This window comes from Canis aureus, chromosome 21 (genome assembly GCF_053574225.1).
Source record: "Canis aureus isolate CA01 chromosome 21, VMU_Caureus_v.1.0, whole genome shotgun sequence".
Classification (NCBI taxonomy): domain Eukaryota; kingdom Metazoa; phylum Chordata; class Mammalia; order Carnivora; family Canidae; genus Canis; species Canis aureus.
Genome location: NC_135631.1, coordinates 42,201,897 through 42,218,782, shown reverse-complemented (window position 1 = coordinate 42,218,782; position 16,886 = coordinate 42,201,897). Strand labels below are relative to the sequence as shown.

Here is a 16,886-nt window from a genome sequence, read left to right as displayed (position 1 = left end):
TATAATTATAAGGAATTTGTTGTGCTTCAGGTAACAATTGAGAAAGGGCTCCTTCTTCCTTTTTTCACTTTAATCTGTACCATAAGTCTGTAGAAAGAGCTCAAGTTGAAGTCAGGCAAACGGGGATTCTCATTTATACAAATAGCATTCTAACTTTGGGAAAATGTACTCTTTGAGCCTCTATTCTTTTACTAAATGGGGATAATATACCTATTTTGCAAGGTTTCATCAAAATGGAAAATAATGCAAAAGAAAGCTGATGAGTCACCCCCTTCCATAAGCAAAGTAAAAGAATATACAGTTCACAGAAAACAAATGAAGTTTACATATGTGAAGTAAGCCTTACCTTGATTCACAGCAAAAGAAATGCATATTAAAACTACAGTCAGGTGGAAGAAAGACAGTCTCTTCAATAAATGGTGCTAGGAAAATTGGACATCCACATGCAGAAGAATGAAACTAGACCACTCTCTTTCACCATACACAAAGATAAACTCAAAATGGATGAAAGATCTAAATGTGAGACAAGATTCCATCAAAATCCTAGAGGAGAACACAGGCAACACCCTTTTTGAACTCGGCCACAGTAACTTCTTGCAAGATACATCCACGAAGGCAAAAGAAACAAAAGCAAAAATGAACTATTGGGACTTCATCAAGATAAGAAGCTTTTGCACAGCAAAGGATACAGTCAACAAAACTAAAAGACAACCTACAGAATGGGAGAAGATATTTGCAAATGACGTATCAGGTAAAGGGCTAGCTTCCAAGATCTATAAAGAACTTATTAAACTCAACACCATAGAAACAAACAATCCAATCGTGAAATGGGCAAAAGACATGAACAGAAATCTCACAGAGGAAGACATAGACATAGCCAACAAGCACATGAGAAAATGCTCCACATCACTTGCCATCAGGGAAATACAAATCAAAACCACAATGAGATACCACCCCACACCAGTGAGAATGGGGAAAATTAACAAGGCAGGAAATCACAAATGTTGGAGAGGATGCGGAGAAAAGGGAACCCTCTTGCACTGTTGGTGGGAATGCGAACTGGTGCAGCCACTCTGGAAAACTGTGTGGAGGTTCCTCAAAGAGTTAAAAATAGACCTGCCCTATGACCCAGCAATTGCACTGTTGGGGATTTACCCCAAAGATACAGATGCAATGAAACGCCGGGACACCTGCACCCCGATGTTTCTAGCAGCAATGTCCACAATAGCCAAACTGTGGAAGGAGCCTTGGTGTCCATCAAAAGATGAATGGATAAAGAAGATGTGGTTTATGTATACAATGGAATATTACTCAGCTATTAGAAATGACAAATACCTACCATTTGCTTCGACGTGGATGGAACTGGAGGGTATTATGCTGAGTGAAGTAAGTCAGTCGGAGAAGGACAAACATTATATGTTCTCATTCATTTGGGGAATATAAATAATAGTGAAAGGGAATATAAGGGAAGGGAGAAGAAATGAGTAGGAAATATCAGAAAGGGAGACAGAACATGGAAGACTCCTAACTCTGGGAAACGAACTAGGGGTGGTGGAAGGGGAGGGGGGCGGTGGGTGGGGGTGAGTGGGTGATGGGCACTGAGGGGGGGACTTGACGGGATGAGCACTGGGTGTTATTCTGTATGTTGGCAAATTGAACACCAATAAAAAAATAAATTTATTATTAAAATAAATAAATAAAACTACAATCAGGTATGTTTTTTACCTATCATATTGGCAAAGATCATTTCATACACTGTGTTTACAAATCAGAAATTATAGGCACTTGCCAACCCTGATGACAAGAATATAAAGTAGCACATCACCTGTGGAGACCAATTTGGGCATATCAATAAAAATTAAGATCTTTATACACTTGGAACCAGCAATTACACTTCTAGCTTCTAGAAGTTTATTCTACAGGTACTATATATAGTAAGTGAAACCTTTATTGTAGTATTGTTTCTAATATCAAAATATTAGAATCATGAATGATTGTCAGTAATTAAATTAATATATGTAATACATATAATCTATATAATATATAGTTATTAAATAGATGACATATACAGAAGGATCTCTTAATAAATATATGCATAAACACATATAATGAATATTCATGTATTTATTAAATGGAATATCTCTGGAAAGCTATAAGAGAAGCTGTTATAATAGTAGCTATCTGTTGGAAAGAAAATTTATTCCTGGAGATTAGGTTGATGGGAACATTACATACCCCTTTCTTCCTTTTAAAGTTAATTTATTTTTACTTTTTAACTCTTTATTTTAAAAATTTTTCAGGCCTAAGAAAAATTTGCAAAAAAAAGAAAATTCTTGTATCTTACTTTTCAAATTTTAACTACCTTATACAACCACCATATAGGAAATTAGCCTTACTGTAATACTATTAGCTATTTAGAGATCTTTTTCAGATTTCACCAGTTGTCACACTAATGTCTTTTTTCTATTCCAGGGTCACCTGTTCACATTGTCCTGCTCTTCCCCAATCTAGGATAGTTCCTCAGTTTTTCTGAGTTTTTTTGTGACTTGCTGAATAATGGCCAGTTATTATACAAAATGTACTCAGTTTGCGTTTGGTTAATGTGTTGTCCTGATGAAATTCAGGGAATGCATTTTTGGCAAGAATATCACAGAATCAGTGCTGATCAGTGCTGAGGAGTGACCTCCTCAGTACATTGTTTCAGGAGCCCCATGATATCACTGTCTCATGAGCTTGACTCTGATTACATAGTTAAGTGAGCTTCCATAATTAAAGTTATTCTTTTTCCCAATTTCATGGGGATATACTTTGAAGCTATGCAAATGCTTTTGCCTTTTTTTTAGTATATTTTTTATTGGAGTTTGATTTACTGACATACAGAATAACACCCAGTGCTCATCCCGTCAAGTGCCCCCCTCAGTGCCCATCACCCAGTCACCCCATCCCCCCACCTCCCCTTCCACTACCCCTTGTTCGTTTCCCAGAGTTAGGAGACTCTCATGTTCTGTCATATTCTGTCACCCTCACTGATATTTCCCACTCATTTTCTCTCCCTTCCCCTTTATTCCCTTTCACTATTTTTTATATTCCCCGAATGAATGAGACCATATAATGTTTGTCCTTCTCCAATTGACTTACTTCACTCAGCATAATACCCTCCAGTTACCCCAGTAACTTCAGCGCCTATTGGTGATTCTTACCTATGACTTAAATACTGTAGTGTTTGCAGATTAGTAATTTATAGCCTTTAAAAAAAAGATTTATTTATTTCAGAGGTGGGGCGGTAGAGCAAGTGCAAGTGGGGGTGAACCAGGGAAAGGTAGATGAAGAGGGATAGAATCTCAAGGGGACTCCTGGCAGAGCCCAAAGTCCAGTGCAGGGCTGGGAGCAGGGCTGGGCTTGGGCTCAATATCATGATTCTGAGACCATGGCCCTCTGCTGAAATCAAGAGTAGGTCACTTAAGCCACTGAGCCACCCAGGTGCGAGTAATTCATATTTTTGTCATTTCTTTACTACTTAGGGATCAGAATTCTACTGTTAGAGCTTTCCCTCCCTCACTTAAATTGCTTATTTACTTAACTATTTGGTCAGATTGGGTTCATAGATATTTATTTTATTCTCTACATTATAATCTACTATCGACGTGTATTTTGTTGCTCACGTTAGCCCAGATGTGATCATTCACAAGTGCCACTTGCATTTGGCCAGTGTGTCCTTTTAACATGTTCCTGTCCTTGTTTGTATATGTCTTTTCCTCATTTTTCTCTCAAGTTTTTGGTCTTTTTTTCCTTAATATCCAAGAGGTTTTTAAATATTAGATATTTTAAGCCTTTGTCTATGACAGATGTTACAAAAGCTTCCTTTTGAATTTTATGCTATATGAATATAATACTTACTTTAGAGATTTTTTAAAATCCCAGGAAAATGTTTTGTATAAACTGAAAAGAAGAAAAAATGTACCAAGTTGTAGGTTGGGAGTGATTTTTACTTTAGTTGTTACTGAGCACCTCTTCTAGCTCTCATAATTTTGACTTGCCCTTTCTTTTAGGAACTCTGCAAGTGAAGCCAACATGTACTTACTAGGAGTCTGGCTGAATGACCAGTGTGAGCAACCGGAGGTGAGCTATGATTCTTGCTCTCGCTTTGCCTCTTTTCGTATATGTGCCTGTGCAATGTCACCAGGTCCAGGAAATAAATAGTGGATTATATGCATGACTTATTTTCCCTCCTTGTGGCTTCCCCATGCTCCCACAAAAATCGCAGGAATGTTGCTCTTGGAGGCCTGTCAGAACCTCTTTTCTAAATATAAATGCAGAGACACTAAAAACAAGTCATGGTAAAGGTGAGTTTCATTTGTTTCTGAAATGCCAGTACACCAAGGGTATAATCTTAGCTGTCAAGGAGCCAGAAAGGAACAGGTGGCTGGCTGTCCACTTCTAACTGGACTTCTGGGAGTGAGAAGAGAAACTGTCTGAGGGTGGCTGGAATATTTTGATTTTTTCTTGAGTTGTATTGAAGGCAGGGTAGCAGGGAAATAATTATTCCATCATATTTTGTAGCAGAGTCCTTAGCACACATTGTCCACGGGAAAGGAATTGAGGTTTGGTGAGCCCACTATAGCGAACCAGGGTGGAGAGAATGCAACGGTAACTCTCTAAATCCTTAGGTGAGAAACAAAGCAGTTGAACAGTGCAGAGTACATAGAACCATGAGTCAACCAGGAGAGACATGTGCCCAGCATAGTGTCTGTCCCATAGTATGCCAGGAATATATGTTTGAATAAATGTATTAGAAGGTATCCTATACTGCCTTCTGTTGTTCCAAAGGGTCTGGAGGCCGGTGTTATATGCTGTCAGAGTTTAGATGAGAAAGGCAAGGCAGAGAATGAAGGGCAGCAAGTGTCCTAAATAGAAATTCCGAGGTAGGCAGAACTAGAAGTACAGCCAGCAGGTGGGGCACAGGACATGATCTGCCAATGCTCAAATGCAAAAAATACACTGGGCAACAACAGCAGCAGATAACCCAAGGCATACCTGCAATGCCAGAGCCCACACCTGCAAACAAGCCCTGCCAATACCTACCCCAACTGTCTGACAGAGCAGAAAGCACATTTACTACACTGTGTAACCCAAGTTGTACAACTAGTTATTGAGCAATATTATCTTCCAATATAATATTATCTTCCCATACAAAGAATGTAGCTAAAATACTTATATGGCCTCAATGTCACTGTAAGAAATACTTTCTTTAGCCATTTCTGGCCTCTTTATGCTTCCAAACAAATACATCCTATATAACCAACTGCAGACCTTTCTCTGGATAGGTCATATTCTCATACCTTTCCATGACTTTCTTTAAACTATTCACCTTGCCTGTGATACCATTCATTTACTGATTGATTTGTTCATGAATGGTGATTTGTTTGTTCATCAATTAAGATTGATTTTTAAAATTTTCCAGTTAATTTATTGATTGCCAATTATGTTCTCGTCACTGTGCTCAATGTGAAGGATATTGTGATAAACACGTGATACCTGCCTTATTGAGGGAAAGAGACAATAAATAAATAGAAACAAATATTACATACACATTGTGATAAGTGCTAAGAAGGAAATGACTATGCTAGCAGAGAAAATACCAGATGAGACTTACTGTGGAGAGTGATTAGGAAAGGCCTCTGGCCACCTGCCCTGTGAAGCATTTCCTCACCAGCCCACACACTCACCCTCATTCAAGCAATCGCTCTTTTCTGTACTCCAAAGTCATTTGCTTCTACTTTTGACTTAACATCTCTCTTTTGTACTTAGCTATTTCTGTATCTAAGCCGCTACATAAACTAATAGTTATCTCAATCTGAGGAGGGTAGAGGGGAAAACACATGGTATTTGAGAGTCAGAAGATCTGACTATGGATTACAGTCTTCCATGTAAAAACTGGGATACTTGGAAAGTTATCCAAGCTCATGATTTTAGTCCAGGCTTCTTAGAAGCAGAGCTGGAGGTATAAAGGCTATGTACAGGTAGTTTATTTGAGATGAAAGTATAAGGAGTAGAAATGTGAAATAGAGAATAAGGAAGAGCCAACAAAATGATGTTATGAGTTGGTCACTGCTGCAAGCAATGGGCCCCTAAACCTTGGGAGGAGCCCTATAAAATGGGTCTCTGATGACTGAGGGAGCCCATATAAGCACAGCCCCCCGCCCCATTCCTAAGTTTGACAATATTTAAGTTTGCAGTAGATGTAACAGGCTGCCCATTTGAGATGTCAGAAACTCCCCAGTGCAGGAAGCAGGAGTGCACACCCAAGGACAGATGCTGTCGAGTTGTATCTGAGTAAAGCTGGGCAGTCCCTCATAGAGCTGGCTGATGAGGCAGTGACTGGAATGAGGGGTATAATGAGAGAGTTTTTAAAGTTGAGGAATCTGATACCCTTATCTGGAAAACAAGTGCAATAGCAATGCCTGCCTCTTGGGCCTGTGAAAGTTAAATGACAGATGCCTTGCATGGAAGTGTTCTATACCTGGCAAACACTTGTGCAAGTACAAGCCACTTTTGCTGTCTTGGCAATCTTTGGTTTATAACCTTAGTAAGACACTTGGCACACAATTAAAAAACAAATGTGAGGGGATCCCTGGGTGGCTCAGCGGTTTAACACCTGACTTCACGCCCAGGGCTTGACCTTGGAGACCTGGGATCAAGTCCCACATCAGGCTCCCTGCATGGAGCCTGCTTCTCCCTCTGCCTGTGCCTCTGCCTCTCTCTCTCTCTCTCTCTCTTTCTCTGTCTCCTATGAATAACTAAATAAAATATCTTAAAAAAAACAAATGTGAATTACATGAATAAGTAAGAGGATTGAGGGAGCAAATACAGAGGTATCCCAGGTTCTTGTCTCAAGACAAGGTTCCTACCCATGTAAGATTAAAAAAATATATTTCATTCACTCATTCCAGGTTCCTTTCACATTCAATTAAATGTGAATGAATATAAATAATAGTGAAAGGGAATAGAAGGGAAGGGAGAGGAAATGGGTTAGGAAATATCAGAAAGGGAGACAGAACATAAAGACTCCTAACTCTGGGAAACGGACTAGGGGTGGTAGAAGGGGAGGAGGATGGGGATTGGGGGTGAATGCGTGATGGGCACTGAGGGGGGCACTTGACAGGATGAGCACTGGGTGTTATTCTGTATGTTGGCAAATTGAACACAATAAAAATAAATATAAATAAATGCGAATGAAGTAAATGGTAGCAGAAGAGGTACTTTTGCCCTTAAGATATCTGGGAAAAGGTTTATTTGCCTATGGAATGTGACCTGCTTAATGGGCTTAATTTCCTTTGGTTTTGTTCAGTGGCTGACAAAATACTCAAACAGAATTTGAGTGAGAAATCATTCACAGTTAGAAGATAGGGTCCTCTCTGTCTTAAAAGCTTATAAACAATGAGGAAAGCAGGGCAAAGCAAATTACATTTAGTCATAAACCATAAAGGAGGCATAGCAGGTTGACAGAGTCAATAGTCACACATGATAACGGATTAACTGGATTGAAGTCAGGCAACACCAACCAGGGAAAGTTTCCTTTCATTACAACCTACTTCATTTCAATTAGCACTTGCAGATCCTATGATAGGTAGAGCCAGTCAGTGGTAAGCAATGGGACTGCAAGGGTAGTGAGGGTGACACAAGAAAATTAGCAGTGAGAATAAGTGTCATAAATGCCATCAAGAGAGCTGCACAGAGGTGTTAACAGAGTGCAGAAAATGAGTCTGAGTAAAGGACACCTAAGTCATCTTGCAGGGTAGGAGAAAAAGGCCAAGACTGTTTTCCAAAAAGAAGAGCTACTTCACCTATGCCTCGATAGAGGAATAGGCATTAGTTAGATGGTGTGAAAGGGAGAAGTCACGTTAGGCAGAGAGAATGGCCTGAGCAAAGCCTTAGGGATGGAAGGGAACATGGTGCCTTGGAGGAATCGCAAGAGGATCAGCATGCAGGAGCAAAGAGAACATGCAGGATGTAGTGAGCAATGAGGCTGCAGGAATTAGTGGGGCAGGGTCATATGGAGCCTTCTGTGTCAGACTGATGCATTTTGAACTTGCCTAAGAGTAAAAAGGTAAGTCACAGAAGGATTTTAAGCAGCGGGATGATGCAACCCTATCAGTGCTTTCTAGAAGGATACCTCTGACCATGGTGTGAGAGTAGAACATAAAGTGGGATTTGATACATGTGAGTGCAGGGAGCTCAATTTGGAAATGACTGCAGTGGTGAGTATAGAGAATAATGACCTGTGGCAGTATGAGAGGGATAGAGAAGAGGTGATGGATTCCCAAAGGGGAACCAATGTGCTGGTGACCATTTGTTTGAATGTGGAAGACAAGGGAGGAGATGGACTGGGTAGATGATTGTGTCACTTGGTGAAGAAAAGAAAGAAGTTCTTGGAGAAGGCAGAACAGAATTGGAAGAAGAGTAGAAGTATGATTGGAGGAGACATCTACTTGAAATGTTTTATTTTTCTTGATTTACCTTTGGGACATGGGATCCTTTTATAAAATTTTTGCTCATGAAAAGGAGTATGGTCCTCAAAGGCTCTAGGGACTTCCACATATGGTTATGCAGTCTATGTCCTGCAAAAGGGTGTCTGCCCAAGGAGAGTAAGTGGGGCTGAAGTGTGGTCTCTACATACTCCTAAGGTGTGTCTGGCCAGGGCCACATCGGTCTGGAATAAGGGGCCCTAGGCTGGATGCTTTCCATTTGCCTCTCTGGATCCAGTTCCCATCCTTCACCCTCCTCTGTTCCCTGGGTGGCTGGCCTGCATGGACTGCATTCCTCGACCCCACCTTCTGGCTAGTTCTACCAATAGGAGACACTGGCAGAAGATGAAAGGGAAGAGTTTTAATTTCTCTCAGCTCCCTCTCTCCTGGGTGGCCATCAATGGTCTCTCTCCCTTTATGGAGGGTCACAGTCCCATAACTACAGCTCTTGTCAGGTTTTGAGCACAGGATTCTCTCCTCTTGCTCCTCAAGGATGGGGTGGTAATGACTTCCCACCATTGCTAGCCCCAGGGTGCTGTGCCATGTCTTATGGATTTCCCTAAATCCTGCCCACATCTTCGTAAATGGTGTGTTCCTTACACTCTCCTGCATTCTTCAGTTCTAAGCTGTCTTTGGTTTCTCGTCAGAACCAGAACTGATTCAGAATATTTTTCTGATTAACACAAAGCAACATCTTCATTCACTTATCCATGTACCTGTGGAGCTGTGGCAGTCATAGGAGCCCCTGTTTCTAATTCTTAACAAATGAGCTGTATTAGCAAGGAGGTACCTATAGGTTCTGAAACACAGGTAGCTTTAATCTATCAGGAAAATAGGTCTAGACTAGTTTTTCAGTCTGACACAAAGTTTGAGTTGGAAAGGAAGACAGAAAGATAATAGTTGTCAGAGTCCATCAAGGGGCTGCCACAACAAAGTGCCAGAGACCATGTGGCTTACACACAACAGAAATTTATTTCTCATGGTTCTGGAGGCTGGAAACCCAAGATCAAGGTGTCAGCAGGTTGAGGTCTGGTAGGAACCCTCTTCCTGGTTCATAGACAGAGCCTCCTGCATACTCACATGGTAGAAGGGGTCTGGGATCTCTGTGGGGCCTCTTTTATAAGGAAATTCATCCCATTTGTGAGAGCTCTGCCCTCAGACCTAAGTACCTCCTGAATGCCCCATCTCCGAGTACTGTCATATTTAAGGATTAGGGTTTCAACATATGAATTCGGGGGGGGGGGACACAAACATTAAGAGCCTAGAAGTGGGGAAGAAGAACATGCTCAGAGTCAGCAGACCCTGAGGAGAAGCACATGTTGTCGGTGTCAGGTATCAACATTCGTCCATCAAGCCTGCCTTGAGAATTGGGAGTTGGCCATTTGGAATTATTTGGGTGAAGTTAGAACAGTAGATGTCAACCCCCACTCTACCAAGGAGAACTCCTCCCCTTCTCCAAGCCTCTCCCTTTCCTACCCAACCATCCCTCTCCCCCACTCTGGCCAAATAAAAACTCCTCTTAATTTTCTTTAATGCTGGAATCAAATATGAGAAACTATCTTCCTTAAACTCTTCAGTTTAACGAGTTATTGGGAAAGTTATTGATCTTCATCCCCTTAATGCAAATAGAGGTAGAGAAATTCTTATTTATAAAATGTTTCTTTTTTAACATGCATATTTAGAAATAATTATTTATTCATTCACCAGTAGCTATCAAACACCACCTAACACTGGATCACTGGATCTCTTCTTCAGTGGCCCTCTAACCTCTTGGTAAAGGAAGGAGGATGAGGCATGCAAAGGCTACAGCAGGATCAGTGAGTGCAAAGCCAGAATGAGTAAATGAGTACCGGGCAGATGGAGGAGAGGCAAGGTGGGGCCAGCTTCTGACCCTTCCCCTCATGGCAGCCAGGCTGAGGCCGGGCTGTGAAGATGACCATGCACAGGTGCGTGTTCTCACTCCATGTTCATGGTCACTTATGACTCTATACTGACAGCTCTGCAAATGTGGAATGGGCCATGATGGAGGCCTGTTTCCAGATACTTGACCCAGCTGTGTATGGAAGCCTGAGATCTTCTGAACATGAAGCAAAAGGTCAAAGGAGGTAAGCGGCTTGTTCCTCAGGCTTTTCTGTTCTCAGGAACAAGATGACTCATCTCCCCACAAAAGTTGACAAAGAGGGCCTCATTGGGTCTTCCTCTTCTTTGACTCTTTCCAAGCTTTTGGTGGGTGGCACTGTGCCAATTTGGGGTTGCTAAGCTGTGGGGCAGTGTTGAAGAGGCTCTTGCAACTCAAATTAATTGCTTGGATATCTGAATCCTTATTCCAGGAAGTTACAGAACTTCCAAGCAGCATATATATTTTTTTCATGCTTCGGAAAAAAAAAATCACTATCGTTTGATGATCTGGGGAAATCCCAGAACAAGTATCAAAGATTTCTTATCTGAGTGATAAATTGACAAGGGGTCAAAGTTTGCTCCTGTTTGCCTGCCTTCCCCAGGGGCTCCTAATTTCCTGAGAACCAAGCCTGAGCAAAGGGCCTTATTCAGTCTTAGGGAGCTTTAGCCCCCCAATTTGCTTATGATTTCTTTTTACTACACCTAGCTATTGATACCAGAGTGGTGGGATCTCCTCTCTTCTCTTCCTTTGCCTTCCCCACCCTGCTATGACTGAATGAGAGAGAGAGGAGTTTAGAACTGGGATTAAGATCAGCTTTCCCAAATCTTTAACTATTTTTTTAACTTTCTATTTTTTCCCTTTTCTTCCTTTATCACTCTTTTGTTCATTAATTTGTCCAATTATTCATTTATTACAATGCATCTGGGGTCTGGGCCTATTCGTCATTAGGATCTAGATTGAAGTCTGAGGATGCCTGAATGATTTGTGGGGTGTGCCTACTGTGGGCCTATGTTCCTGAGGGATAGCAGTCTCTCACCCCACACAGGACAAAAGGGAAGACACCTACATAAGGTTCATTTGCAATGGACTAGGATTAGAGTGTGCTTTGGCATGGTCCTTGTAGGATTTTGGAAACAGCATAGTGACTATCACTCAGATGTCTTCTGACCTAGTACACAGGAACTTGTGCCTAAGTCCTAAGGTGAGGACATTGGAATAAAAAGGCAAGTAAAAACTAAAATAGATCTTCACTCAAACATCCCTAGTTTACAAAAAAAAAAGCAGCAGCAGCAGCCACAGCAGCAGCCCAGAGCCAGGCAGATGTTAGTGTACTTCACTCTGCACAGGCACAGCTGGTGCAGTGGTGAACCCCATCATGGAGCTGATGCCTCAAAAGGCCACTTTTGGTGTCAGCAGCAATGGAGACAGCCCAGTAAACACCAGCAGGTAAGGGGAAAAGTGCCAGGTACCACATTAGTGACAGGGCTATCATGCCCAATATCTGTAAGGAAATCACTGAAGAAATCCCAGACTTTGGCAATAAGCTTGATGTAGGGATGTATGGTTGGAGCATCCATAGAGTACATTTGAATAAATCTGATAACACTGTTTTATGTCTCTTGTAATTAAGATCCAGCTCCAGTAGGAGCTGAGTTTGGGGGACACAGCTTGTTACACATTTCTTAAAGCAACTTAGTTCCAAACAGGATTTGCAGGAGACTTACCTGAAAGCCTCAGATATAAAAGGGCTAATTTTTCAAGAAGAAAGTAAAAGAACCATAGTCAAGAAATAAAGACTGGAAGCAAGGGAAGAAAAGAAGTGTTGCATTAGAAAACCTAGTCAAGGGCAGCCCGGGTGCCTCAGCGGTTTAGCGCCGCCTTCAGCCCAGAGCATGATCCTGGAGACCCGGGATTGAGTCCCACGCCGGGCTCCCTGCATGGAGCCTGCTTCTCCCTCTGCCTGTGTCTCTGCCCCTCTTTCTCTCTCTCTCTTTCTCTCTCTCTCTCTCTCTGTCTCTCATGAATAAATAAATAAAATCTTAAAAAAAAAAAAAGAAAACCTAGTCAAGCAAATGTTCTTACTTGACTTGAAACTCCCCTCTTTGGGGTTTCATTCTTGAGAATGCAAACTCTGTGCCCAGTCAAGATGAAAACAAAGGTGAAATTCAGTTATTCAGGCAGAGATGCTTTTTCCCCCAAAATGTATTACTGTGACCAAAGTTTCCATAGTTCTATGTGGTTAGAGAGTTACCTGGAGTCATTAAACTTAATTTCAATAGATTGCTGGGAAATGCTGGTGATTACATCCCTGCTCCAATGTCACAAACAACCCTAAAATTTAACAAACTGAGTGCCAAGCTAGGGGGTACACACATGACTGAGGGAGCTGGAAATGCCCGTATTTGTGGCAAGTGCTTGTACCTCTCAGCCACCTGTCATCCTCACAATGATACCAGTAAACAGGAAGGCAAGTACAATGATCAATGTACAGGTGAAATCACAAGGCAGAGAGGGCCATGGCCTCTCTAGGGCCAGCATTGGAACATAGTTTCCACCTCTACGTTCCAGGTATGGAATATAGGTGTGGAATGATAACTCACCCTGATTTTTCCAGTATTCCAGAAGATTCCAACGCTCATCTAGTTTTGGGACCCTTACTCCTTGTATGTCTCAGCCTAAAGCCTCAATAAGTGAATCATCTGAGGTTAAATGGGGTTGATAATTGTAGGGATCTAACTGCTGAATGTGATTGGTGGATAAGAAGATGATACGGTCCTTGAATGAGGAGCATACAGCATGTTGGCAAATTGAAACGGGTATCAAAGAAACAGCAGTTCTCCTTACTTAATTTTTTAGATGTTTTTATATGTCCAAAGTAAATCATTCCTATAGACAGAATCAGAGGAGAGGCTGGCACTAGAAGGATCCCATGTGGGTTCCACTGACAACTGGAGTCAGAATTTGCATGTCCAGAGGGGTCAGAATAGGGCCCACACCTGTCTGGAAGGGACACACACACACACACACACACACACACACAGACACTTGTCCTGTCCTCTCAGTGTGGAAAGGTCTGGGAAAATGGCAACTGACCTGTGGTCCACTTTGGCCCCTTAGAAATTCAAGACTGCTGTAATTAGACATCTCTAAGAATTTCCAAGGATGCCAGAGTAAGTATTATAGAAAGTTCAAGCTGGAAGTGTTCCCAGGGTGGCAGATGAGAGAGTGAGGCCGAAAGCAGGGAACAGGAGAGCATGGCTGGGGCACCTGGCTGGCTCACTCAGTGGAGCATGTGCCTCTTGATCTACGGGTTGTAAGCTTGAACCCCACATTGGGTGTAGAGGTTACTTAAAAATAAAATCTTAAAAAAAAAGTATTTCTGATGAGACAGGAGCACTGTTTTGAGAGTAGAAATTAGCTTATATGTTTATTAAATACAAGAAGAGGCCTACTAGGGGAAAGAAAAAGAAAAAGCATTTACTAAGCACCCAACATGTGCCTAATTCTGTGCTTTCATGTGTACCTTATCTTGTTTCATTCTCAAATAGCTGTATAGAAGGTATTTTCGGTTCTATTCTATAGGTAAAAAAAACTGAGGGTTAGATAGGCAGGTTATTTATCCAAGGTGACCCAGACAGTATAAAAGAACCAAGACTTGAAATCCAAGTCTTTAAGGACACAGACCCGCCCTGTTGCATACTTGCGCATGTGTACTTCTGTGTGGTCTAGCAAATGCAGCATCTAGTAAGCTCCAGGCTCTGTCCTAAGTGCTTGACAAATATTAACTCATTTAATAATAACAATGACTCTGGGAAATAGGTGCCATTATTATTCCCAGCTCACAGATGAGGTATCTGAAAGAAAACGAGGTTGCGTGGCCTGCCAAGTTCCCATATCTGGTGGCAGAGCGGCCTGCCTGGCTCAGAGCCCATCCTTCTCATCATTACTCCGTGGTGCTGCTACACAAATGAAAGCACGTTTGTTGAGTATTCACTCTGGGACAGGCACTGTTGGTACTGTTGTGAGTGCTTTATAAACTTACCAACTTGTTCAGTTCACGTGGTCAGGCAGTCTAGATGGTGGCTAGATTATAAGTGTGGGCTCTGGAATCAGTTCCTTTCATTTATTAGTTAAGTGATCTTGGGTAAATCATTTAATTGCTCAGTGGCTCTTTCCTCATCTGTACAGTAAGAGTCCTGATTGTTTCTACTTCATAGATATGTGGTAAAGATTAATTGAGTTATTATGCATAAAGTGCTTAGACAGTGTCTGGCAAGTAGACAGTGCTGGAGTTTTTTTTTAAAGGCAAGCACTGACAAAGTCTTAAATACAGAGGACAGGTGGGTGGGTGGGTGGATGGTGAAATAGGTGATGGGGATTAAGAGTACATTTATCATGATGAACACTGAGTAATGCATAGAGTTGTTAAATCACCATCCTATATACCTGGAACTAATATAACACTATATGTTAAATAAATTTGAATTAAAAAAAAAAGGCAAACAGGATCTTGCACTTAATGCATGAGGATGTGACGGTGTCCTAGTGAAATTCTGCACCTGGCTCTCATGAGTAAGTATCTACACAGTACTACAACCATGACTTCTACCTCCTGCGGAGTCCCTACCAGCTTTAGGACTGGCTGCTTATGGGCGCTCTCCTTTGGCAGATCAGGCCTCACCAGAACACTGGCCACCCACTGCTATTTTAAGCTAGAGTTCATTAGCTCCAACTCAAGAAATAAGCTGAAATGGGTAAACTAGGAGGCCATAAAATGCTAGAGGAAATTTGTCCACCTAGGACCAAAAAAGTAGTATAGACTTCCTTGAAAAGTAGTATAGACTACCATCCTTGAAACTTGAGTGGCAATTAATCAACTTTTCAAGGCTATTTGACATGGTGTAAATAATAAATGACTTTGCAGTACCAAGATGACTGCTTACCCCGAAGGCCAAGGACTGCACTTGGGGGGCCCTCTCTGGCAATCTGGAGGCAGTAGACCCAAGGAGAGCAAGGCCGCTAAGCAGTGGGCTGATGTACCATGACTATAACCAGGTGCAGCCCTCTCTCCTCCATCATCTTTCCAGCCTGGACCACCTCCTCCATTTTGGAAACTCTGAAGCCCTGAGGATTCACCTGGTAGGGTCAGAACCTATGGGCCAGAGCTATTCCAAATGAAATGGGTCCTTGGCCCCGAGAGAAATGACTGCTTAGCTCTGAATCTGCTGAGATGAGGAACCACATGGAGCCACATGGAGTTACCATAATTGTCTCCTCTTTGCCTATGCCTCCCACACATATGCCGACCTTTTGCACACATGACCCCAATTGCCAATAGGTGCTGTTCTCTTTATTTTATAGGGAAAGGAACTATATAGCCCAGAGATGTCGAGTAAATTGCCCAAGATGGCACAGCAAGGAAACAGGTCTGGAAGGGTGACCATGGAGTTGACGAGGCCAGAACATGGAGGAATTTATCCATTTTATCTTTTTCTTAGAGCAAAGGCACACCACTAGAAGGTTTTAAGTATGGAAAGGGCAAAATCAGACTAGCATTTTGAAGCAGACACTCTGGTTGCTGAGTGGAGAATAGATTGAATGAAAGGAGAACAGTTTTGAGTCTAGTGCTATAGTCCTTGTGAGAGGAGATGGCAGACTGGAGTAGTGGTTAAGGGAATGAAGTGGATGGATTCCAGAGATATTTTAAAAACAAAGGCCTGCTTGCCTGTAAAATGTCTGTGGCTAATAATCACATCTCCTTTTCATCAAGTTTTCCAGAGAAGAAACCTTCAAAAGCCACATAGTCAAGACAAAGGAAGAAACCTTAGGTGCTGTGCTGACCAAGGAACAAATCTAGAAGCTTCCCAGGAATTTTCAGAAAAGGCTTGGTGCTTTATTATAAACCTTTGAGAAACATAGTCTAGGCAGTGAGCAACTAGAGTATGGCACAACTTGAAACACTTAGAAAAGAATTAGGCTGGAAATACTGAGAATCTCAACAGCTTCCAGATCCTTCCCTGTCCAGGCTCTTTAGAGCAAAGCATCAGGGGCCTTGGCCACAGAAACCACAACATGTCTCACAAAGGACGATGCCGACTTCTCCTTCAACTCTGAAGCTCTGTGCTTTTAATCTCTTCTATCCTCAGTATTTTAGCACAATCCATGTCAAAGTAAATGGAATGGAACTGGCAGTAATAGATTTGTGAAGAAAGAGAGAGAAAGCTAAATGGAGAAGCTTGGCTGAGGGTCCAGTGAATGAACCTGACAACCAACGGGTGCCAGGCATTGAAGTGTGTAAACAGAGACCTTCTTGGAAAAGCAAGGAGGGAGATGCATAGTGGCTGCGCCAAGCAAGCCCTGATTATGTAGAGATTTCCCACTGAGGAGCCAAAAGAACCACAGATGGAGAAGTGGGTGAGTATGACCCTAGGCGTTTGAGGGCTAAAGGCTGACAGAACTAA

At 42.0% G+C, this 16,886-nt stretch overlaps 1 long non-coding RNA gene across 3 annotated transcripts in view; it reads left to right on the top strand.

Annotated features, from left to right (window-relative positions):
• The window catches only part of LOC144292966 (uncharacterized), a 412,082-nt gene that overhangs the window by 346,371 nt on the left and 48,825 nt on the right, over positions 1-16,886 (top strand). For all 3 annotated transcript variants that reach the window (XR_013360389.1, XR_013360390.1, XR_013360388.1), the window contains 2 exons: positions 4,050-4,119; positions 10,523-10,630. This is a non-coding gene — a long non-coding RNA (uncharacterized LOC144292966). The remainder of the gene's footprint in view (positions 1-4,049; positions 4,120-10,522; positions 10,631-16,886) is intronic.